Source organism: Lissotriton helveticus, chromosome 3_1 (assembly GCF_964261635.1).
Source record: "Lissotriton helveticus chromosome 3_1, aLisHel1.1, whole genome shotgun sequence".
In the NCBI taxonomy this organism is placed as follows: domain Eukaryota; kingdom Metazoa; phylum Chordata; class Amphibia; order Caudata; family Salamandridae; genus Lissotriton; species Lissotriton helveticus.
Window position 1 is genome coordinate 3,832,165 of NC_136061.1, and position 24,123 is coordinate 3,856,287.

General features: G+C 50.1%; 1 long non-coding RNA gene across 1 annotated transcript; it reads right to left on the bottom strand.

The window, feature by feature from the left end:
• Positions 1-20,848: 20,848 nt before the first annotated feature.
• LOC144824367 (uncharacterized) lies at positions 20,849-23,623 on the bottom strand. Its single transcript, XR_013608918.1, has 3 exons — positions 23,285-23,623; positions 22,915-23,012; positions 20,849-20,966 (listed from the first exon to the last, which is right to left on the bottom strand). It is a non-coding gene; the product is annotated as an uncharacterized LOC144824367 (long non-coding RNA).
• Between the last annotated feature and the right edge of the window lie 500 nt (positions 23,624-24,123).

Below are 24,123 nucleotides of genomic sequence, written 5' to 3' on the forward strand. Positions count from 1 at the left end.
AGTGCTGAACCAGAGGGTGGCAGCAGGGGTGAACCAGAGGGTGCTATGATGAACCAGATGGTGACAGTAGTGAGTGCTGAACCTGAGGGTGGCAGGGGTGAACCAGAGGGTGGCAGTGGTGAACCAGAGGGTGATGTGATGAACCAGAGGGTGGCAGTGATGAACCAGAGGGGGACAGTGATGATCCAGAGGGTGGCAGTGGTGAACCAGAGGGTGCTGTGATGAACCAGAGGGTGGCAGTGGTGAACCAGAGAGTGCTGTGATGAACCCGAGTGTGGTAGTGGTGAGTGCTGAACCTGAGGGTGGCAGGCGTGAACCAGAGGGCTGCAGTGGTGAACCAGAGGGGGACAGTGATGATCCACAGATTGGCAGTGGTGAACCAGAGGGTGCTCTGATGAACCAGAGGGTGGCAATGGTGAGTGCTGAACCAGAGGGTGGCAGCAGGGGTGAACCAGAGGGTGCTGTGATGAACCAGACGGTGGCAGTAGTGAGTGCTGAACCTGAGGGTGGCAGGGGTGAACCAGAGGGTTGCAGTGGTGAACCAGAGGGTGATGTGATGAACCAGAGGGTGGCAGTGATGAACCAGAGGGGGACAGTGATGATCCACAGGGTGGCAGTGGTGAATCAGAGGGTGCTGTGATGAACCAGAGGGTGGCAGTGGTGAGTGCTGAACCAGAGGGTGGCAGCAGGGGTGAACCAGAGGGTGCTCTGATGAACCAGATGGTGGCAGTAGTGAGTGCTGAACCTGAGGGTGGCAGGGGTGAACCAGAGGGTGGCAGTGGTGAACCAGAGGTTGATGTGATGAACCAGAGGGTGGCAGTGATGAACCAGAGGGGGACAGTGATGATCCAGAGGGTGGCAGTGGTGAACCAGAGGGTGCTGTGATGAACCAGACGGTGGCAGTGGTGAACCAGAGGGTGCTGTGATGAACCAGAGGGTGGCAGTGGTGAGTGTTGAACCTGAGGGTGGCAGGGGTGAACTAGAGGGTTGCAGTGGTGAACCAGAGGGGGACAGTGATGATCCAGAGGGTGGCAGTGGTGAACCAGAGGGTGCTCTGATGAACCAGAGGGTGGCAATGGTGAGTGCTGAACCTGAGGGTGGCAGCAGGGGTGAACCAGAGGGTTCTGTGATGAACCAGACAATGGCAGTAGTGAGTGCTGAACCTGAGGGTGGCAGGGGTGAACCAGAGGGTGGCAGTGGTGAATCATAGGGTGGCAGTGGTGAACCACAGGGTGCTGAGATGAACCAGATGGTGGTAGTGGTGAACCAGAGGGTGGCAGTGGTGAACTAGAGGGTGGCAGTGATCAACCAGAGGGTGGCAGTGATGATCCTGAGGGTGGCAGTAGTGAGTGCTGAACCTGAGGGTGACAGTGGTGAACGAGAGGGTGTTGTGATGAACAAGACGGTGGCAGTGGTGAGTGCTGAACCAGAGGGTGGCAGCAGGGGTGAACCAGAGGGTGCTGTGATGAACCAGACAATGGCAGTAGTGAGTGCTGAACCTGAGGGTGGCAGGGGTGAACCAGAGGGTGGCAGTGGTGAACCATAGGGTGGCAGTGGTGAACCACAGGGTGCTGAGATGAACCAGAGGGTGGTAGTGGTGAACCAGAGGGTGGCAGTGGTGAACTAGAGGGTGGCAGTGATGATCCTGAGGGTGGCAGTAGTGAGTGCTGAACCTGAGGGTGGCAGTGGTGAACCAGTGGGTGGTACTGGTGAACCAGAGGGTGATGTGATGAACCAGAGGGTGGCAGCAGGGGTGAACCAGAGGGTGCTGTGATGAACCAGATGGTCTCAGCAGTGAGTGCTGATCCAGAGGGTAGCAGCAGGGGTGAACCAGAGGGTGGCACTGGTGAACCAGAGGGTGATGTGTTGAACCAGAGTGTGGCAGTGATGAACCAGAGGGGGACAGTGATGATCCTGAGGGTGGCAGTGGCGAACCAGAGGGTGGCAGTAATGAACCAGAGGGTGGCAGTGATGAACCAGATGGTGGCAGTGGTGAACCAGAGGGTGCTGTGATGAACCAGAGGGTGGCAGTGGTGAGTGCTGAACCTGAGGGTGGCAGCAGGGGTGAACCAGAGGGGGCTATGATGAACCAGACCGTGGCAGTAGTGAGTGCTGAACCTGAGGGTGGCAGGTGTGAACCAGAGGGTTGCAATGGTCAACCTGAGGGTGAAGTGATGAACCAGAGGGTGGCAGTGATGAACCAGAGGGGGACAGTGATGATCCAGAGGGTGGCAGTGGTGAACCAGAGGGTGCTGTGATGAACCAGAGGGTGGCAGTGGTGAGTGCTGAACCAGAGGGTGGCAGCAGGGGTGAACCAGAGGGTGCTGTGATGAACCAGACCGTGGCAGTAGTGAGTGCTGAACCTGAGGGTGGCAGGGGTGAACCAGAGGGTTGCAATGGTGAACTTGAGGGTGATGTGATGAACCAGAGGGAGGCAGTGATGAACCAGAGGGGGACCGTGATGATCCAGAGGGTGGCAGTGGTGAATCAGAGGGTGCAGTGATGAACCAGAGGGTGGGAGTGGTGAGTGCTGAACCAGAGGGTGGCAGCAGGGGTGAACCAGAGGGTGCTATGATGAACCAGATGGTGGCAGTAGTGAGTGCTGAACCTGAGGGTTGCAGGGGTGAACCAGAGGGTGGCAGTGGTGAACCAGAGGGTGATGTGATGAACCAGAGGGTGGCAGTGATGAACCAGAGGGGGACAGTGATGATCCAGAGGGTGGCAGTGGTGAACCAGAGGGTGCTGTGATGAACCAGAGGGTGGCAGTGGTGAACCAGAGAGTGCTGTGATGAACCCGAGGGTGGCAGTGGTGAGTGCTGAACCTGAGGGTGGCAGGCGTGAACCAGAGGGCTGCAGTGGTGAACCAGAGGGGGACAGTGATGATCCACAGATTGGCAGTGGTGAACCAGAGGGTGCTCTGATGAACCAGAGGGTGGCAATGGTGAGTGCTGAACCAGAGGGTGGCAGCAGGGGTGAACCAGAGGGTGCTGTGATGAACCAGACAATGGCAGTAGTGAGTGCTGAACCTGAGGGTGGCAGGGGTGAACCAGAGGGTGGCAGTGATGTACCATAGGGTGGCAGTGGTGAACCACAGGGTGCTGAGATGAACCAGATGGTGGTAGTGGTGAACCAGAGGGTGGCAGTGGTGAACTAGAGGGTGGCAGTGATGAACCAGAGGGTGGCAGTGATGATCCTGAGGGTGGCAGTAGTGAGTGCTGAGCCTGAGGGTGGCAGTGGTGAACGAGAGGGTGCTGTGATGAACAAGACGGTGGCAGTGGTGAGTGCTGAACCAGAGGGTGGCAGCAGGGGTTAACCAGAGGGTGCTGTGATGAACCAGACAATGGCAGTAGTGAGTGCTGAACCTGAGGGTGGCAGGGTGAACCAGAGGGTGGCAGTGGCGAACCATAGGGTGGCAGTGGTGAACCACAGGGTGCTGAGATGAACCAGAGGGTGGTAGTGGTGAACCAGAGGGTGGCAGTGGTGAACTAGAGGGTGGCAGTGATGATCCTGAGGGTGGCAGTAGTGAGTGCTGAACCTGAGGGTGGCAGTGGTGAACCAGTGGGTGGTACTGGTGAACCAGAGGGTGATGTGATGAACCAGAGGGTGGCAGCAGGGGTGAACCAGAGGGTGCTGTGATGAACCAGATTGTCTCAGCAGTGAGTGCTGATCCAGAGGGTGGCAGCAGGGGTGAACCAGAGGGTGGCACTGGTGAACCAGAGGGTGATGTGTTGAACCAGAGTGTGGCAGTGATGAACCAGAGGGGGACAGTGATGATCCTGAGGGTGGCAGTGGCGAACCAGAGGGTGGCAGTAATGAACCAGAGGGTGGCAGTGATGAACCAGAGGGTGCCAGTGGTGAACAAGAGGGTGGTAATGGTGAACCAGAGGGTGACAGTGGTGAACCAGAGGGTGCTGTGATGAACCAGAGAGTGGCAGTAGTGAGTACTGAACCTGAGGGTGGCAGGGGTGAACCAGAGGGTGGCAGTGATGAACCAGAGGGTGGCAGTGGTGAACCAGAGGGTGGCAGTGGTGAACCAGAGGGTGGCAGTGGTGAACCAGAGGGTGCTGTGATGAACCAGAGGGTGGCAGTGGTGAGTGCTGAACCTGAGGGTGGCAGCAGGGGTGAACCAGAGGGTGCTGTGATGAACCAGAGGGTGGCAGTAGTGATTGCTGAACCTGAGGGTGGCAGGGGTGAACCAGTGGGTGTCAGTGATGAACCAGAGGGTGGCAGTGGTGAAACAGAGGGTGTCAGTGGTGTACCATAGGGTGGCAGTGGTGAACCAGAGGCTGCTGTGATGAACCAGACGGTGGCAGTAGTGAGTGCTGAACCTGAGGGCGGCAGGGGTGAACCAAAGTGTGGCACTGGTGAACCAGAGGGTGATGTGATGAACAAGAGGGTGGCAGTGATGAACCAGAGGGGGACAGTGATGATCCTGAGGGTGGCAGTGGCGAGCCAGAGGGTGGCAGTAAGGAACCAGAGAGTGGCAGTGATGAACCAGAGGGTGGCAGTGGTGAACAAGAGGGTGGTAGTGGTGAACCAGAGGGTGACAGTGGTGAACCAGAGGGTGCTGTGATGAACCAGAGGGTGGCAGGGGTGAGTGCTGAACCAGAGGGTGGCAGCAGGGGTGAACCAGAGGGTGCTGCGATGAACCAGAGGGTGGCAGTAGTGAGTGCTGAACCTGAGGGTGGCAGGGGTGAACCAGAGGGTGGCAGTGATGAACCAGAGGGTGGCAGTGGTGAACCAGAGGGTGTCTGTGGTGAACCAGAGGGTGGCAGTGGTGAACCAGAGGGTGCTGTGATGAACCAGAGGGTGGCAGTGGTGAGTGCTGAACCAGAGGGTGGCAGCAGGGGTGAACTAGAGGGTGCTGTGATCAACCAGAGGCTGGCAGTAGTGAGTGCTGAACCTCAGGGTGGCAGGGGTGAACCAGAGGGTGGCAGTGATGAACCAGAGGGTGGCAGTGGTGAACCAGAGGGTGTCAGTGGTGAACCAGAAGGTGGCAGTGGTGAACTAGAGGGTGCTGTGATGAACCAGAGGGTGGCAGTGGTGAGTGCTGAACCAGAGGGTGGCAGCAGGGGTGAACCAGAGGGGGCTGTGATGAACCAGAGGGTGGCAGTAGTGAGTGCTGAACCTGAGGATGGCAGGGGTGAACCAGAGGGTGGCAGTGATGAACCAGAGGGTGTCAGTGGTGAACCAGAGGGTGGCAGTGGTGCCAGAGGGTGCTGTGATGAACCAGAGGATGGCAGTGATGAACCAGAGGGTGGCAGTGATGAACCAGAGGGTGCTGTGCTCATACACAACCGCATGGGTAACTTCGCCATGCAAGCGGCCTGCGAACACGCAAAAAACCCCGCGAACACGCAAAAAGCCCCGCGAACATGCAAAAAGCCTCGCAAACACGCAAAAAAACAAAAATTCGCAATTTTGCACGAATTCACGAATTATGCGGATTGCGAATTCGCATTCGCACTATTTCGCGGACCGCGATTTTGCAGATTTCGCCCATGCTTAACCTAAAGTACATAGTATCAGTTTAGAGAGAGAACAGCTGGGCTGTGGGCCTGATTAGCAGGTCCACAGCCACACTAAAGTAAAAAAAAAACAGAGAATCACAGCAAAAAGTGGGGGTAACCATAGGAAGCAGACCCTACTCTCCTACATTGCCCATTCAATTTGAGCTTGGCCATCTCCATTTGGTGTACCCTGTTTTCATTCCTGTCTGCCAACTCTTCTGGGGACAAACCTCGGGCAGAAACACTTCTACGCACTGGGGAGGGTGCACCCCTCTTTGCAGGACCCAGTGGTCCACCAAGCTGCTGCTCTGCATCCTCATAATCTACTAAATCTCCAGGGGCATTCCTTGGGGGTCTCTAATTGGCACAGGTAGGTACTTGTGACAAATAGGGACCCTCTCCTCTAGTCAGGATAAGGGGATTACACTCCTAAAATAACCCCAGCTCACCTCCTTGGTAGCTTGATCCGAACAGCAAGGCTTTTTCTCAGAGGCATTGTAAGTTAAGCATTTGTGACCACACACAGTAACACAGTGACAACACTACAAATGGACACCACACAAGGTTGTATATCAAAAATAAGTATATTTTATATAGAGTTACCACAAGACCAATAAACGACAAAAAGAATCCACAGTACTATTAGATTTCAAGAGTTCTGGTTAAAAGGCTTAATGCAAGGTTCTGTGCGAGTCGATAGCCTCGTCCGGCTACAGCGTTGTTGTAATAACATCGAGTCTAACAAATCCAGCGGACTGTGTCAGTACGGGTCCACTCAAATGTCGACAGACTCAGTCACAGTACCTTTTACTTTATGCGGCCGGCACGGATGTGCGAGCCGGTTCTGGTGTTCGTGGAGGTGCAGAGAAGAATGCGTTGCAGGATGCATTGTCCCTCGATGCGGTGCAGGCATCGGCCCCTTGACAGAGTCGGTGGATCCAAGGCGTGCATTGCAGGGCGAGACGGTGCTTCGATGCGGTGCTTGCAGCTTGCCGTGCGGCGACAGAGCCGGAGTTTGAGAGCTGCCGTCGATAATTCAGGATAGCGGTGCGAGTCGGGTGGTGCGTCGCAAAGCGTGCGAGGCAGTGCCCAACTCCGGTGCGTTCACAGAACTCGAAGTCAGCAGCAGTGACCGCATCGGTCAGACTGGTAAGAGTCGGTGTAGCAAGGCGTTGCACATCGCGGTGTCCACCAGTCGCAGTGCAGGCAACAGCTCGGTGACGGCATCAGGACGGAGTTAGTGAGCTCAGAGCTTGCGTTGTTTGAGGAGGACGGTGTTCGATGCAGTGCCCACAGGACACCGGGCTGGTCGTGAGAGTCGGTCACAGCTCCTTGCCTCTGTAGCCACTGAAACAGTGTTTCCAGCAGCAATTCACAAAGGCTGGTGAAGTCTCCTGGTCCTGAGACTTCGGTCAGGGGGAAAGCTCTCTTCCAAGCCCTTGGAGATCTTTTCACAAGTTGAAAGTAAATTACACAAAGTTCTTTCTCCTCTCTTTGGCAGTCAGGCAACCACTGCAGGCCAATCCCTCAAACAGCACTTCAGCTTGGGAATAGTCTCTCCTCAGTTTCTTCAGGTTCCTCTCCTCAGCAGAGGTTTTGTCTTGTAAGTCCAGAAGTGATCTAATTTCATGGGTTCAGGGTCCCAATATTTATACCCCACAATCCTTTGTTCTCTGAGGGGAGAGGGGCCTGTGCCTAGTCAAAACCAGTTCTGAAGCACTCTGTTTACCAGACCTCTCCTTTCCTTTCACAGCGCAGGGCAGGCACATCAGAAGCCCCACAGGAGGTGGAGCCAGCATTGTGGAAGGCAAGTACAGTCCTGGAGCACTTTGTTGACAGTCTCCCTTCTCTTCTTTCAGTGTGCAGGGCAGAGACATCAGACCTACCACAAGGGGTGGAGCCGGCATTGTAGAGGGAAGGCGCAGCCCTATTCAGGTCACAGGTGCAACTCCTCCCTCCCATATAGATGCACATCCCTCTATTCACCACTGGGCTGACTCATCCTGTCTCTTGGAGTCCCGCAGCCCTGTCACTCACAAACCCAGACAAAGGAATACACACCCTCGCAGAGGCTGACTTGAAAGGTTAGGCAAGCAAATACCTACTTTCTAAAAGTGGTATTTTCAAGCACAGAATGTTAAAGCCCACTTTACTAAAAGATGTACTTTATCATTCTGAGTACAGGCATACTAAACTTGAATTTCTACCATGTTCTCTGAGTCTGTTAGGATTATAAAATATAATAATTCAAACAGCCCATTCTGAACTATGGAGAACAGGTAGCCTTGCAATAGTAAAAAACGGAAAAGTAATTCACTATTAGGACATGCCACACACATCAGGGCCTGTCCTACCTTATACTTACAATGCACCCTGCCCTTAGGCCTACCATAGGGGTGACTAATATGAAGAAAAGGGACGGTTTAGGGACTGACAGGTGGGTGCACTTGCCCAGTCAGCATGACAGTACCAGACTGCATGCAGGTTCTGCAATGGCAGACATTAGACACATTTTACAAGGCCGTTTCTGTGGGTGGCACAACCAAATGCGGCAAGCCCACAAGCAGCATTTGGATTTACACGCCCTGGGCACATTCAGTACACTGTACTAGGGTCTGACAAGTAAACCAAATAGTCAATCATGGAATCACAAATTAATACATTAATTTACAATAGGGAGCACTCAGACTGTGGCACTGGACAGCAGTGGCCCAGTGCCCAAAGCATCTAACACCAGCATAACACATGAGGCAACAGCAAAAATGGAAGGGAGAACCACGCCAATGGTTCCAGGTCTAACACCTGAGAGAAAACAAGGAGTCCCGACAGGTAGTCCTGTTCCCAAGGGAGCCCTAAAATGTTACAAGTGTGGTGACCTGGGTCATAAGGCGAATGATCCCAGGTGTCGCCTATTTGGAAAAGCAGCACCCACTGGTGCTTCGCCCCGGCAGATGGCAAGTGTAGCCCTGGGGGAGGAGATTGGTGTTTAAGGTGGGTGGGGTCCCACAGAGATGTCCCTTGTCTCTATAGGAGGCTGTGAGGTGGTCACAGGGACCCAGCTGCCCAGAAACACTAAGAAATATGGACAGTGGGCGACCATCAATGGCTACAAGGTGGGGCCTCTTAGAGATACAGGAGCCAGTGTGACAGTTGTCAGGTGTCACCTGGTGTCTCAAGAGCAGATTGTCCCGCATGCATTTTGCCGAGTTGTTGCTGCAGACAACACAGAGAGCCATTGTCCAATGGCTCAGGTTCCCTTTGAGTGGGGGTTCTTTGGTACTCTTCAGGTAGCTGTGAGGCCCACCATGCCGGTTGACTGTCTATTGGGGAATGATTTAGAGAGCTAATTTTGGGGAAAAGTGGAGAAGAGTACTCACTTGGAGATGGTGGGTTTGCTTGACTGGGCGTTTGTGACCACCCGGTCAATGGCAGCACATAAGGGTGCTCAAGAGGACCTGGAGCTGGAGAGGGAGGCCCAGGAACCTGCCTTAGAGAGTAGAGGCAGGGGGCACGGGAACAGGTTACTGAACTAGTGGACATGCCTAAGCTGACCAATTGGCAGCAAGAAGGAGGCCCCTCCAGGTAAGAATTCTGCAAAGAGCAGAGAGAATACCCTTCTCTTGAGGGCTTGCGGCGACAGGCTGCAAGCCAAGCAGCAGGTGATCAGTCTGGATCACATTGGATCTACTGGGAGAATGGTCTCCTGTATAGTGAGCCTAAGGTTGCTGAGCCTGGGTCAGCCCGTGTTCTGGTGGTAGCCCAGAGTTTCAGAGCCTTCCTATTGAGCCTGGCTCATGATGTGCCGTTGGAAGGACATTTGGGGCAGGACAAGACCTGTGAGAGGCTTGTCACCCACTTTCATTGGCCCCAAATGCGCAAGAGTTCAGGCACTCATTGCAGGACATGTCAGACTTGCCAGGCAAGTGGAAAGAGTGGGAGTGTGGTAATTTAGCAATGATTAGGTTAAGCATTAGCAGAAGACATCTTGTATTTAAAGACTATCTTGTCTGTTTTACGGAATCCAATTTGTATTTCTGTCAACCATTTTGTTTGCCATGTGCTCTGTCCTACCTTCCTCTTAACTGCTCTTGAAATCTGCCTAGAGACAAGATATATTTATCCTCTTCTGCTTTGCACATGCTCAGTTGAGCATGCAGCTGTCTCCAACTTGTAACTGTCAAGATGTATCCTCCAGAATTAGCTAACAGTCAGCCCTTCCCACTTGTTGCTAGCACACTCTCTGTATGAACTTATATGTATTTGAAACCAACAGTCTGTGCCTTGTACTGCCTTCATTTCAGCCCCTGTGTGGGTATAAAAGGACCAAGCTCCTTCCAGTTAGTGCGCTACCTCATACTCTACCGAAGGTGTGCGAATGTAGTTCCATCTCATGAGGTTTAATAAACTCTGTCTTTTCTATTCCAGTTTCTGTGCCAAATTCTTATTATTGGTCTAAGGACTCTAAGCAGAGAAGGGTGAATCCCTTGCACTAGTAGGCCTGGCTGAGGCTTGCTACCACAAATTGGCGCTTCCAACGTGGGGCTCATCGGCGACTCGGATGCCCAAAGGACTGGTCGAGATGAAGGATTGGAATCTCGCTTTGGACGTGATCACTGCTGGAGGAGACCCGAGTCTTGGCATCCACTGCGTTTTCCCTTTCTTACTGATCTGACAATCCAGGTGGTGCCGGTCCTCGACTGATATCTCTTCTGTTAATTTGCTGATGATCCACTAAGCACGTCACAGGGGGCTAGTAGCCTTGAATCTGATTTGGAGGGGAGTGCGGAGAGCGATGAGGAGCTGCCCCTCACATCAAAGAAGGTGTCGGGCCATTTATTGAACGAAAACAAGGGGGGGAGACCTCTCTTGGGACTATTCTACAAGTACCAGACTCTCAGGCTCCAGTGATAAACCAACTGCTGTCATAAGATCGGAGGCTCCTACTACACTCAAGACCATTCATCAGGCAATCCTATCTCATAGAGACGAGGCACGTCAATAAAGCAGGAAAGCTCAGGCGGGAATGCGCAAAATGCAAGGAGTGATAAGAAAGCTTTCAAAAGCCTTCTCCAACATGGGAGATAGGGTAGCAAACTTGGAAGAAAGGGTGATGGGGCAGAAGACGACGTGTCTAAAGCTGTGACAATGGTGGACGCACATGATGCACAAATTAGGGACATGCAATTGAAGCTGGAAAAGGCTGAAAATAGACAGAGAAGAAATAATTTAAGAATCTTGGGCGTACAAGAAGGCTTGGAGGGGTCTGACGCTAGGAATTTTGTGATTAGTCTCTTCTCAAAAGCCTTTCCAGAACTCTCAGAGTGGAACTGGTCCTCTGAAATCCAAAGAGCACACCGCATTCCCTTCAAGAAGCGAACGCCAGCAAAAGAAGGCGAGAAACCGCGAGCCATTCTGGTGTTTATTGGGAACTATCTTTTGAGGCAGGCAATATCTGACAAGGCTAGACCAGACGCCAGGAGATCAAGCGGAGAAACGTCCTTTTTTGTGAGGCCAGACTATTGCCACGTAACGGTGGAAAGACGCTGGCGTTTAAGACAATTGTTGAAACCATTTCACGACAAAAAGATTCAAACTTATCTAGTTAATCCTGCACAATTAAAAATCATTAACCAAGGGTCCACTAGATATTTTGCGTCAGAGATTAAGGCAAAGGAATATTTGGACTCCCTGGGCAAGTAGCGTTTGGGTATTGAGGGGATATAGGCTTGAGCTGAGGGGGGCTGGGGGAGGAGTGATGCGGGGGAATCACATTAAGGGAGGATCAGCTGAAAGGTGCATATAAGGGGAGGGGAAATCAAATGTCAGGTAGTAATTGTTATCTTCTATTTTCTTTTGAATTCCCCTTGTCTTTGGTTTTGGCCACAATGTTGTGAAGTTAAGGTTTACTTATAGGACTAAGGGCCAGATGTAGGTAAACCGATTTTACCGATTCTAAAATACCAAATTTTACCGAATCGGTATTTTAGAATCGGAAAATGGGATGTAGGAAAAAAATCGGTAAAAAAAAAAAAATTGGTAAAATTCGGTATCGGACAATCGGAACTTACCGAATCGGTATTTACCGAATCGGTATTTACCGAATCGGTATTCCCTATTCATTCCTATGGGCCAAAAGGCCCATAGGATTGAATAGGGAATACTGATTCGGTATTAACGGAATCGGTAAATACCGATTCAAAAGTGAAACTCAAGTAGGCAGCCAATCAGGTGCTACCACCCTCCCCCTACCTACCAGGACGTGGCTACACAGGCAGCTGCAACTAATTAGAAGCTTCTGGAAAGGCAGTTGGAGCTGAGCAGAGTGCAGGAGCATCAAAAAGGGTTTGGAGCACTTTTAAAAGTGAAAAATGACAAGCAGCCAAGAAAAAGAGCAGCCTGAGAGGAGGAGTAAACTGAAATTCAGCAGCATGGAGCTGCAGGTCCTTGTGGAGGAGGTGGTGAAGGTGCACCACAAATTGTTTGGCAGGCAGTCCCTCACTGTGGCTCAATCAGCCAAAAGAAAAATCTGGCTGGACATTATGGAGAAAATAAATGCCGTTGGGGTGACCACCTGGGACACAGAGGACCTTAAAAAACGTTGTTATGACCTGAGGAGCCAAACCAAAAAGAAAATGGCAGAACAACACAAGCAGGCATCAAAAACAGGTGGAGGCAAGAACCCAGCACACCCCCTGACTGACCTGGAGGAGATGGCGGCCTCAACCCTAGAACCAGACAGCGTCTGCGGACTGGGAGAAGTAGACTGCTCGGCCAGAGCTGCAAGCAAAAAAGGTAAGACAAATGCACTGCATTCCCCCCAATAGCAACACCCTTACCTGTACCCTTAGTGGGCAAGTGAACCCAAGTCCAGTACTGCTGGCAATATACAGAGCCAATGCATGATGGGATATGTAGACAGGAAATGTAAGGACATGTCATACAGCACACCAACCAACTAGTTCATGTAATGACTGCATACAGAACATGGCCTATGTGATAATTATTTAATTGTAGTGACTGTGAGACAGTAGCGCTTAGCTAATGTACGCTCATATGTCCACAGGTGAAACGTATCGCAGGCGTTCGCAGGGGGCTGAAGGGACACCACCTGAGAGGGAGGAGAGTCAGGATGCAGGACAAAGTACCCCCAACGTACCACAGGACAAAGTTGCATCAAGTAGCCATCCACCTGCCCAAGACACAGAAATGGCCCAAGAGTTGCAGGCGTCCCCTAGCAGATCTCAGTCCCCTCTCCTGATGTCATCACCAGAAATGCCAGCTTCACTGCATGATGTGATACCCCCATCACAACCAGGCAGGAGGCATGTTGTGGCTCCACTCCCCGATTTGGAGTCCGTAGCAGCTGACATGGAGGGTTACGGACCACAGAACTTGCCTGTAGCGGTGAGCCCTGGCACAACACACTCCAGTGCAGGGATGGGCCATAGTACTGCAAGACGCCGCAGAGTGCAGGAAAGACCAGCAGATGCATCAGTTGAGGGTCCAAGTGTGTTCCTTGGTCTGGAGGGGAGCATGGTGCGGATACAAAGGATGCAGGGGAGAGCCATCCAGGCATGCCAACGACAGCTGAGGTCCCTGAATAGTAACATTGGAGAGATAGGAGAGGGCATCAGTGAGCTGGTAAAGGTCAACAAGGAGATGGCAGCAGGGATGCGGGGAATCAACAACTCGGTGCAGCTAATATGCACCAAACTGGACAATGATTTTGCTGCAAGGCACAAGGAAAGGCATCGTGCACATGTCCAAAGTACAGCCATCAACCGCCTGGCCACTGCCACATCCCTGTTATGCAGGAGAAGCATCAACATGCAGGAGGCCATGACACAAAACACAAAGGAGGTCACTAGGGGCATCGGCAGGATGACCAGTGCTCTTGAGGCGCTGTTGAATGCACAAACTGCACTCACAGCTGCTCTGGATGTGCCTATAAGTGAGGAGAGCATGAGCAGGAGCAGCATTGGAAGCACCCTTGTAACTGAAACTAGGAGGGGCAGGCGCCATGCTGAGGCCACAGGCCAGCAAGACAGTGAGCAGGTTGAACAACCTACAAGTGTTACTTCGAAGCGAGCAAGGAAATAACTTTCACAGTTCATGGTGAAGTTAACCAGAACTGAGAGAATTGCAGTTAAATGCTTTTTGTTGCACTTTTGTGCTTTAAAAAACCAACGTCATTACAAAATTAAACTAGTGTTGTTACATACTACGCCTGTCTTTGTCTCCTTACTTACTTAAAATAGTTGCGTGTGACCTCTTCCCGTCTGTGTCTGCCATCAGTTGATGTTGCTCCTCCAGATGTGTGTGGTTCAGGCACTGCTTCCTCATCGTCATGGTCCTCATAATCTGAGATTTCCACTTCTGTGCCCTTCTTGACCACCAGGTTGTGCAGCATTGCACAGGCTGCAATAAATTTGCAGCAGGTGATTAGTGTGTACTGGCATGCCCCTCCACTTTTATGGAGGCAGCGAAACCTGCTCTTCCACATGCCAAAGGTGCGCTCCACAATGTTTCTAGTTGTTTTGGTGCCCTGTTGTATCTCCTCTGACTTGGTGTTGTTGGGTTGAGGTAGGGTGTGAGGATGAAGGACCGGAGGGCATATGCACTGTCCCCCATTAGTAATGAAGAATTGACATTAATCACATGCTCACACACATTCACCTGTAATACGATTCAAGTGATTACCACACAGTGTCTCACCTAGCAAGTATCTTTCTCCGAATTCCCCCGCAGTCAGGCATGCGTAGATCCCACTGTTTTGGAAGATGTAGGAGTCGTGGGTACTCCCTGGGAATTTGGCTACTATGTCAGTGATCACGTATTTTGCATCACAGATCACCTGTACATTTATGGTGTGGGTGGACTTCCGGTTCCGATAAATGTACTCTGTGGCAGCAGGTGGGCATATTGATCTTAGGGAACTGCGCCATCTGATAGAAGTCTGTCTTTGTCCTTATTAGTTCTGAATGCGTAGCACGGAAGCTAATGTCGTGCTGTATTCTCTGCAACATGGCATCAAGGAATTTTTGAAAGAAATGGGACAGACAGCTCTGAGACACCCCACCTACCGCAGCAACCACACTCTGGTAGCTTCCAGATGCAAGCAGGTGTAGGCTACACAGCACCTGCACATGGGGTGGGAGGACGTGCGCCCTTGGGGTAGGATGGTCCAAAAGTGGTTGTAGGTCCCTGATGAGGTCCAGGATTGTTTGTGGGGCCAGCCTGTACCTCTGTAGGATCTCAGGCTCAGTGAGCTGGAATAGTGTGATCCTCTGCCTATACACCTGCTCTTCCCTCCTCCAGACCCTCTCTCCTTCTGCCTGGAGCCGGAGCCGCCTCCCAATGACATAGAATGCCGCCATTCTGGTGTAAGTGGTGCATTTTGGGGCCTTTTTTATAGCCTGCACCTGGTTACCACCTGTTTTCAAACCATGGTAAATACCGACTCTTAAATACCGAATTTCATGCAAATTCGGTATTTAAAAGGGGACCTACATCTCGAAATTCATTTTTACCATTTCTTATTTTCCGAATCGGTAAATTTACAGATTCGGTAAATTTTCCGATTCGGTAACTTTACCGATTCGGTAAATTTACCGATTCGGTAACGTTATCGATTCGGAAACTTTATCGATTCGGAGACTTTACCGATTCTGCTACATTTTTGGTCCCCTACATCCCGAATGCCCAATACCGGTCGGTAATGGCCGAAATTACCGATTTTCGGCCGTTACCGACCGGTATTGGGCCACCTACATCTGGCCCTAACTGCCTTCTAGGAACATATTCATCACACGCACAGACTCATGTCTGAGCGCTCTCAGGGAGGGGTTGGCTGTTGCTGGGAGGGGGAGGTGGGGGGGTCAAAGTTGGGTAGTGGGGTGGAAGGGGGTTCCGGGCACTTCGTGGGGAGGGATAGGTGGGAGGGGGTGGAAAAAAGTAAAATGTTCTAGATTCAGGTGTATTGCAGTTTTTGGTATTGTTTTAAAGCACGCTGTTATAACAACTAAACTAAGTAATGATGAGGAAGCTTAGGATTTGCTATATAAATATAGGGGGTTTAAATGATGGACTAAAGAGGCAGAAACTTGGTCATTTTGTGGGTATGAATCACTTGGATATTATATGTCTTCAGGAAACGCACCTCCCCTGGGCTAAGAAACATCTATTAAATATTAAGGGCTTTGAACTAACTGGTTGCACCACACAAACATCTATGGTTCGGGGCATTGCTATATTGGTTAAAAATAACTTGGGAGGTGTCGCCCGTGTATTATCTGATCCCTGGGGAAGTTGGGTAATAATCGAATTAAAGATTGGGATCACTCTTTGTGCAGTTTATGGATCCAACCAGGACGAACCTGATATATTCGACAAACTGGAGGTAGAACTCCTATCTTGGCCATCCCCATTAATTGTCTGTGGGGACTTTAATATCTCAGCAGATTTCACCAACAAGGCTGGTTATGCTGGACGTAAACCTAAAGTGTTTAGAGCTATATCAGCCTTAGCAAACACATATAATCTGCTGGATGTTTGGTGCTATCTGGAACCTGGGAATCCGGGGTATACTTATTTCTACTGCCCCTACAAAAAGTATACTAAACTAGACTACGTCTTTATTTCCCGGTCCCCTTAATCCTAGAATACGAGATAGTTAATGTTATTAGCCCCAGTTTTAGGTGGACATTTGAAAGGAAATTATTACTGGATTTAGAATTTGTTAGTCATCTTAAAAACTGGGCCCAGTGGTATTTTGATACGAATAGATATAGTGCCCCTCGTAACTCAGTCTGGGATGCGTTTAAAGCAGCTCTAAGAGGCGAGGCCATTAGTTATTCTGCTACCCTTAGGAAAAGGGCTCGAGAGGCACATGATATTCTACTCGCTCAGCAGGTACAGGTAGAGGAACAACACTTGAAGGAGATTATAGAGGGGAGAGATTCAAACGAGAGCTCATGTAGGATTATTGCCTTCAAGGCAGAAATTTATAAGGCAGAGGCACAGAAAACTGTGGATATTTTCAGATATATAGGGAAAAAATGTATGAGTCAGGGGAACAGGCCGGGAAGCTTCTCGCTGTGAAGATTAGGCAAGGTATTAGTAATAATCAGGTAGACAAAATCCAGGTGAATAATCATGAGTTTACAGACCCTGGGGATATCAGAAGGGTTTTCAAGGAGTACTACCAGAATCTGTATCAAGAAGAGTCCGGGCGTGATCTACGCAATCCTTTGTTTGATGATCTTGGCGTAAATCTGACCCTCCAGGAAAGGACTGTTCTGGATAGGGATCTAGAACTGAATGAAATAAAAGTGGCCCTCCAGAATTCACCTGCGGGCAAGGCTGTTGGGCCTGATAATATTCCAACTGAAGTATACAAATGCCTCTCGGAAATTCTGGCACCAATACTATTGGATCTCTTTAATGGGGTAATCTGGTCAGGAGTGATTCCAAGCTCTTGGAAGGAGACGAATATTATAGTCTTTCATAAAAAGGGTAAACCAAAAGATGCCCCTGGGTCGTATCACCCAATATCCCTCATGAATGCAAACACAAATATATATGCTAAGGTCCTGGCTAATAGGCTCGGGAGGGTCATTGGCGGTCTGGCCTCCCCCTGGCAGCATGGGTTTATCTCGGGTCATGGAACAACGGACCATGTAAGACGTGTTATCACGCTATTTGATGCATTTGCTGCCTCGGGGGGCTGGATCGCCATGATCCTTCTTGATGCCGAAAAGGCCTTCGACCGTGTCACTTGGTTATATTTATGGGGGATATTGGAGCAAAGGGGCCTGGGCCCAAACATTATAAAGGCCATTAAGGCTATGTATAGCGACCCGTTTGCTAAGATACAGCTCATGGGTAAGCATGGGCGGATTTTGCGGATTCGCAATCCGCGAATTTGCGTATTTGCGGATTGCGACAATACGCAAAATCCGCGAATTCTCACGGATTTGCGTATTTTTTTTGGGGGTGTGTGTTCGCACGGGTTTCTGCAAGTTCGCGAGGGTTTTGTACAATTTCGCAAATTGCGAACTTACTTGTCGGGTCGCCAGTTTTGCGAACTTGTTGTTTCTATGTGCCCAGCCTGTTTGCAAGGCTTTCTTCATCACTGCCACCCTCTGTCACCACTGGCACTCTCTTTGGTCACCCATGCCACCCTCTGGCTCACCCATGTCACCCTCTGTGTCATCACAGCACCCTCTGGTTCACCAGTGTACATAATTGGGGCAAAGCAAAGCACTGCCATCCTCTGTCAACACTGGCACTCTGGTTCACCCATGCCACCCTCTGGCTGGCACACCCATGCCACCCTCGGTGTCATCACAGCACCCTCTGATTGACCAGTGAGTGTACAATATTGTGGCAAAGCCAAGCACACCTGCTAAGTGCTTTAAGTTTTGCAAACAACAACACCTGCCCTGCCCCAACTGACATTAATGAAGGCTGGCACCTGCTTGTCTGCTCCCTTTCCTTTTTGTTGCAATAACAGGATGCAATGGCATACTTGTAACTATTCTGTGTCTGTCAGAGCAGGGTCACACAATAGTTGCAAGTAGGCAACCGGATTCTGGAGGGCCCCTTCAGGAAGCACTACAGGGAAATGGTTACAAATGATGAGCTCGAACTTTTGCACCTGCTCGTTGGTTTTGCTTTTGCAAAACTCGTTTTTCGGTAATTTCGCCCTATTCGCGAAGCCGCGAACTCGTGCGAGTTACCCCAAGGTTGAGTATGGGCGCCGCCATTTTGTTTGCGTGACGTATTTCCGTTTCCGCCCGCTATGTGTAATCTCGCGCAATGAGCGCCTTGCGAATGCAAGTTCGCACGAGTTCGCGAGAGAAATCGCGTGCGAACTTACTTACACGCACGTGTTCGGGCCGCCATCTTGTTTTTCATTCATTCCTATGTGTCTGGGCATGGTGTTTCTATCCTCTGTATATCTCTGCCATCCTTTGCTTGTTTTAATATTTTTTTGATCTATTTAACTTTTTTTCTATCCCTCTAGTTTTCTAGATCTATATTTTTGTGTTTTAGGCTACTTTTGTTTACTTTTCAACTACTTTTTTAAACTTTTATTTCCTTCTTCCCTACTCTTATTCTTTTTCATTTTGTCTTTTTCACCTGCCCAGAACATGGTGAAGACAGCTGTCAAGCTGCCCAAGACGGGCACCGCAGCCCGTGCCCGGCTCCCGTGTGGCCGTTTGAGGGCGGAAATGGTGGTGCCCAGGGAGATCTTCAGCCCTGAGGAGGTGGGCTCACTCGTTTTTTATGTGCAGCGCCGTCTCCCCAGGACCATCGGGGCAGGCGGCAGGATCGCTGCTGGTTATACCAACAGCCAGGAGCGACGGAAGCGGTGGGGGCAGGTGTGCCGGGCCCTTTTTGACATCACGGGGGTCCAGCGGACCTACAATCAAGTGACCCACCGCTGGACCGATATTCTGGACCGGGAGCGTGACCTGCTAGACCTGCTGGGAGTGGAGGTCCCCGGGCTTGGTGAGTAGTAGTAGCAATTTTTTCATCACTCACTACTCTTTTTTTTCTCCTGCTCTGTGTGACTGTGTTATATTGCAAATGTTTGCTTTAACTTTTTTACAAAGAGCAATAATGCTGCTGATTACATTGATATCATAGGAGAGGTAAATTAATATTTCAAAATCTTCTGTGCATTTCAGGTGCACTGTTCTCCTTCTCTGTGGCGGTGCCACTGCTTATTTGTTTTCTATTTTGTGTTCATTTAATTGTGCTGAGTAATGTATGAGTGTACTTTACAGAACTGCGTAATGCTAGACACAAAGGGTGCGTTCCCACGCAAGGGGGGGGGTGGGGCGTAGGGGGTGGCGGTCAGGCAGCTGTGCGCCTCGCAAAAGTGCCTGCGTGAAATCTACAAGATTTAACGCAGGCACTTCCGCGACGCTGCTACGTCAATTCTTTATGCCTGCTTGCTTGAAGCAGGCGTAAGGACTGATGCGGTATGTTGAGTATTGGGCAGCCCTGAGCATTGCTATAGTTGCATCGCGCCCGCGACGCGACTCTAGAGATGCGCCCCTCTTTCGTCACGAGATGCGTCACGCATCTGCCTACCCTTGCGCCAGGGTTTGCCGCATTGTAATTGCGGCGCATCTGCCGTGACGCAAGGTTAGTTTTGCGTTACGCATTTGTTCTGGTGCACATCTGGAGGTGTCCAGCTCAGAACTCGTAAGTATGCCCCTAAGTGTCAGATTAGCAATTACCTGCGCATCCCTGCAAAGTGTGCGGCACGCCAGCACCACCCATGGTGCGCCGTATTTACAATGCGGCACACCATGGTCCCAAAACGTCACCGAAGTGTTACGCATCGGTGCCATAAAGGCGGCTCATTGATGGAGTTGCGTTGCAACGATGGCACAGCTCCAGCAATGCTGCGTCAAGCCGTAAGTCTGCTTCATGCAGGCGCAGGGTTTCAGTGACGCATCATTGTCCTAAATGACTGATTGAAATTTTATATATTCCCCATAGCCACTTTTAGCATGCGTTCCTACGCAGGAACACCCTCCCTTGCGCTGGAACGCTCCCTTATGGCGCAGGGCTTTAGAATGGGATGCATCTCCCATATGCGTCACGTTGTTAATATACGCCACACCATGGCGCCTCTCTTGTTGTGGCGCTGCGTCACAAAAGTGACGCAAGAACAGAGCAAAAGAGCTGCAAGGGGCTTGTAAATCTGCCCCTAGAGTAGAGGCTCAGGTGCAGTCCTTCCTTTGTAGCCCTCTTTTTGACTGAAATAGTTGGTTCTTGTTCTTTCTAAATGTTTGATTTGGTTGACAAGGACATCGACAAGCAGCAATCATCAATGTTTTCTGTTCATTCTTTCATGTTGTACGTCAGGTCCGCCCAGGGGCAAGCGGACAGAAAAAGCGGATGCAGTGGCTCCAAAGGAGGAGGATGCAGGCCAGGGCGGCGAGTGCTCCCTTGCTGGCCCCAGTAAGTTTTCATTTAAATATAGAGGACCTATTGTTGTCCAAGCGTTCCTAATTTAATTTTTTCGAGATAGTGTTTAGATAGGAGCAAAATCAATAATACTACTGTTGCAGGGACAATTCTCCACAAACCGAACTATGGACACCAAAGACCAGAGTAATAATATTTTAGAGTGGCGTGTTTGGCACACCGTATAAACCTGGTAGTGTCAGCGGCATGGACTCCTCCTTGCAAAAATTGCAAAACCTTTCGCTCAGTCACTCTAGTCTGGAGGACCAAAAACCACAGAGTCTATTCAAGTTTAAAAGCTTTATTAAAAGTTTAAGTAAACACATATATTAAAATAAAGTTAGTTGGAAATGGAAAAGTGCTTGGTGCTGAGTTGATGAGTAATGGAACACATTTCTTGTGGTCGAGCCGAGCTTTCACCTGGTTTGAAGTTGATGTTGCTCTTGTCCTTAGAAGTCCAGTTTCTGTCTGTTCAGAGAAAAATGGTGTGTGTTAAAATTAAGCAAGCATCCATCAATTATGTCAAAAAAATGCAGCAAGACAACAGCCTTCCCTGGAAGGAGGGACATTTTTACTTTAGACTAGAGTAGACAGTCAATTACTTTTTCTGTTGTTTTCACATTCTTCATTCATACTTAGACCAACTACTAGTGAGTGGTGTAATCTAACATTCTTAAATCTACTTTGTAGGTGGAACATCTGGTGGCGGGGCCAGCTCGGATGTGGTAATAGTGATCGACTCCGAGTCCGAGGACCACTCTGGGGAGGAGGCGGCGCAAGAGGAGTCGGACCAAGAAGTACAGACTGTGAGGAAGGAGACAGTGGTGGTGGCGGGTACAGGTAAGCTGGATCATGGTACTATCTGACTCTTAAATAGCATATGATGTGTATCTACAGAGAGTAGACGGTCACTGGATAAACTACAAACATACTATCAAATGTTTCCAGGGGGGGTGCAACATCATCACCATCTCCTGAGTCCTACTCCTGACATGATTGATAGTGTGGTTTGTGGCCAAGGGCCGCACCGAAGGGGGCAGGGTCGGTGGGGGAGGGGGGTGTATCTAGAGCAACAAAAAAAAATATGACCATGAAATTGAAATCATGCCCCTGCAGCGGATGCCTTCGTCCACTGAGCCACCAGACCTGGCATACACATTACACACATCTTTCTTTCTCTCTCCCCCTCCCTCTCTCTCTGTCTCCCTCCCTCATCCTCCCTCTGTCACCCTCTGGCTCCCTCCCTCTCTCTCTCTCTCCTTCTGTCTTCCTCTCTCTCTGTCTCTGCCTCTATCTGTCTGTCGGTCCCAGCCTGCTGTAATTACCATATTGTAATTTGTCACTGGGCCAGCACTGGATGGACCTGCGATCCAGGGGGGGACAATCGCGCCCTCTCTTGCCCATCCCTGCGGACGCCCATGATATTGGCCTAAATAGTTTCTTTTGTACTGCGCTGGCTAGTTGCTAGTTGTACTGTGACAAAACTTCCTGCTGAATCATTTTGTGTTAATCATATTCTTAAAGAGCATTGGTTACAGATTATGTCTTTCTTTCTTCATATAGTTGGTCATACTAAAACAAAACCAACAATGAGTATGCTGGCTGTACTGGCCCGGCAACAGAGGCTGGATGCAACTGTTGCCCAATATAGGCGGCTGGTGGAACTGAAGGGGGACGACACGCAGTCCAGTACTTCCAATATAACATCTGCATCCTCCTCAGTGACCCCACGTTCTGCCGGTCAGCGCAGTGCTCCAGCCAAACGGAGCCGTGCTGGCAGACGCCACCGCCGAGCAGCAAAGGCTGCACCTCACAGTACTGTAAAGGCTCGCTTGCGCTGAGCAATCCGCAGAGTGTCGGACCTGGAGGCGGAGGTCCGGAAATGGAAAGAGTACCAAAATTTGGTGGAGGGCCTCCGTTTAGATCACGCCACCCTCCGGGAGCAATACGATGCCCTGGCCCTAAGGCATGATGCCCTGGAGGCCAAAGTTAACAACACCACGCATCCCTAGAGTGTCCCTTGCCCTTTTTTTAGTGACTTTTGGGGGGTGGGAATTGGGAGTTGGGTTTTTTGGGGACTTTTGATGGACTATTTATTTGTTGGGGTTAGGGAGGGTCTTGTGGGAGATTATTTTGTTAGGGATATAAAAATATACTTTTTCAAACTTTATCTGAGCATAACTTTTTTTTTACTACTTTTGAGCCTGGTGGGTGGTGGTTTTGCAGTAAGTTCGTTTTACTGAACACTGTCATCGTGTTGGTTCACGTGTAATTGGCCAAATGTTTTTCAAAGTAAATGCCTGTCACAGAGTTTGTTAATTGAAGAGTCCTAGGACTTTACTACTAGTACCACTGTCACTCTCTCGCCTCTCCTAATACTCCATTATACTACCTCCCATCCAAACGCTTATCTTACCTGTAATTTGTGTTTGAGGGCTGGCTCCACTTGGAATTCACAGTGTCCTAAAGCGTTCTGCAGCAGGGCCCCAACTGGAGTTTCCCGGCGTGGATTTTCTGCAAAACAAAAGCAATCAACATTAGAAATATGGCAGCGGTGCTCACAGACCCCAAAATCCTAGAAGCCCCACAGACAGCACCCCTAAGACAGACAAGCGAGCAATAATAACGCCTAAACGTTCACGTGTAATAGGCCAAATGTTTTCCAAAGTAAATGCCTAACCAATTTCATCCCTTAATAGACCTTGCCAGCAATGGCCCAGCCAAGACCCGTAAACCCAAACGCAAAAAAGTCACACTTAGCAAAATGTATTTAAATGAGGACTCACTACTTCCAGACAGTCCCTCTTTAGGGGACTCGTCAACGTAAGTTTCTTCATTGTGCAGATTCCAGGCATCAGCATTACGGGAAATGGATAGGGTGAGTCTGGAGGAGGAGGATAGACGACCAGGACTGAGTTCTTGTCAACTAACTGTTGTGAACCTGAGGAATGCTGCGGCATCAAAATCAAGACAGTTCTGCTGATGGGCTTGTTGTTTGATTGGTTGATTACAGTTTTGTTGTGAATGTGATGAAGCACTTGCTAAAAAAAGAAAGACAGACACACAGGAATAAAAGTGAATAAGGACTAATGTTAAAGTTAATGAATCATTGACTCATTTTCAGAACTCGCTGTCAGGGAAGCAGAGCTCATCCTCAAACTCTGCAAATTGAGTCGGTAGTACTTCTGGTAACTGAGGAGAACTTTCCTCAGGTAGGTCGGTGTCCTCTTCTTCCTGCGTGCATTCTCGTACTTTGTAATCTGGTGGTATGAAGTGCTGGTTCATCTTTATCATGGTGAGCCGCTCCACATTTGCGGGCAAGAGGCGGGACCTTTTGCAAGTCACAATGCCACCAGCAGAACTAAAAACACGTTCTGAAGACACGCTTGCGAGTGGGCAAGACAAGTAATTGATAGCCAGGTTGGTGAGCTCTCGCCATATGTTTCTTTTCCCATGCCAATACGCCAATGGGTCCTCAGTAATATTGACCGCTGTTGAGTCATCCAGATAGGCCTGCACCATTGAAAGAATGTCCTCCCGGATTCCTGTACTTTGCACTTCTGTGTCCTTTCTGGGACAAGGAAACCCTAGCTCACTTAGCCAATCCACTTCAGACATATCGCCT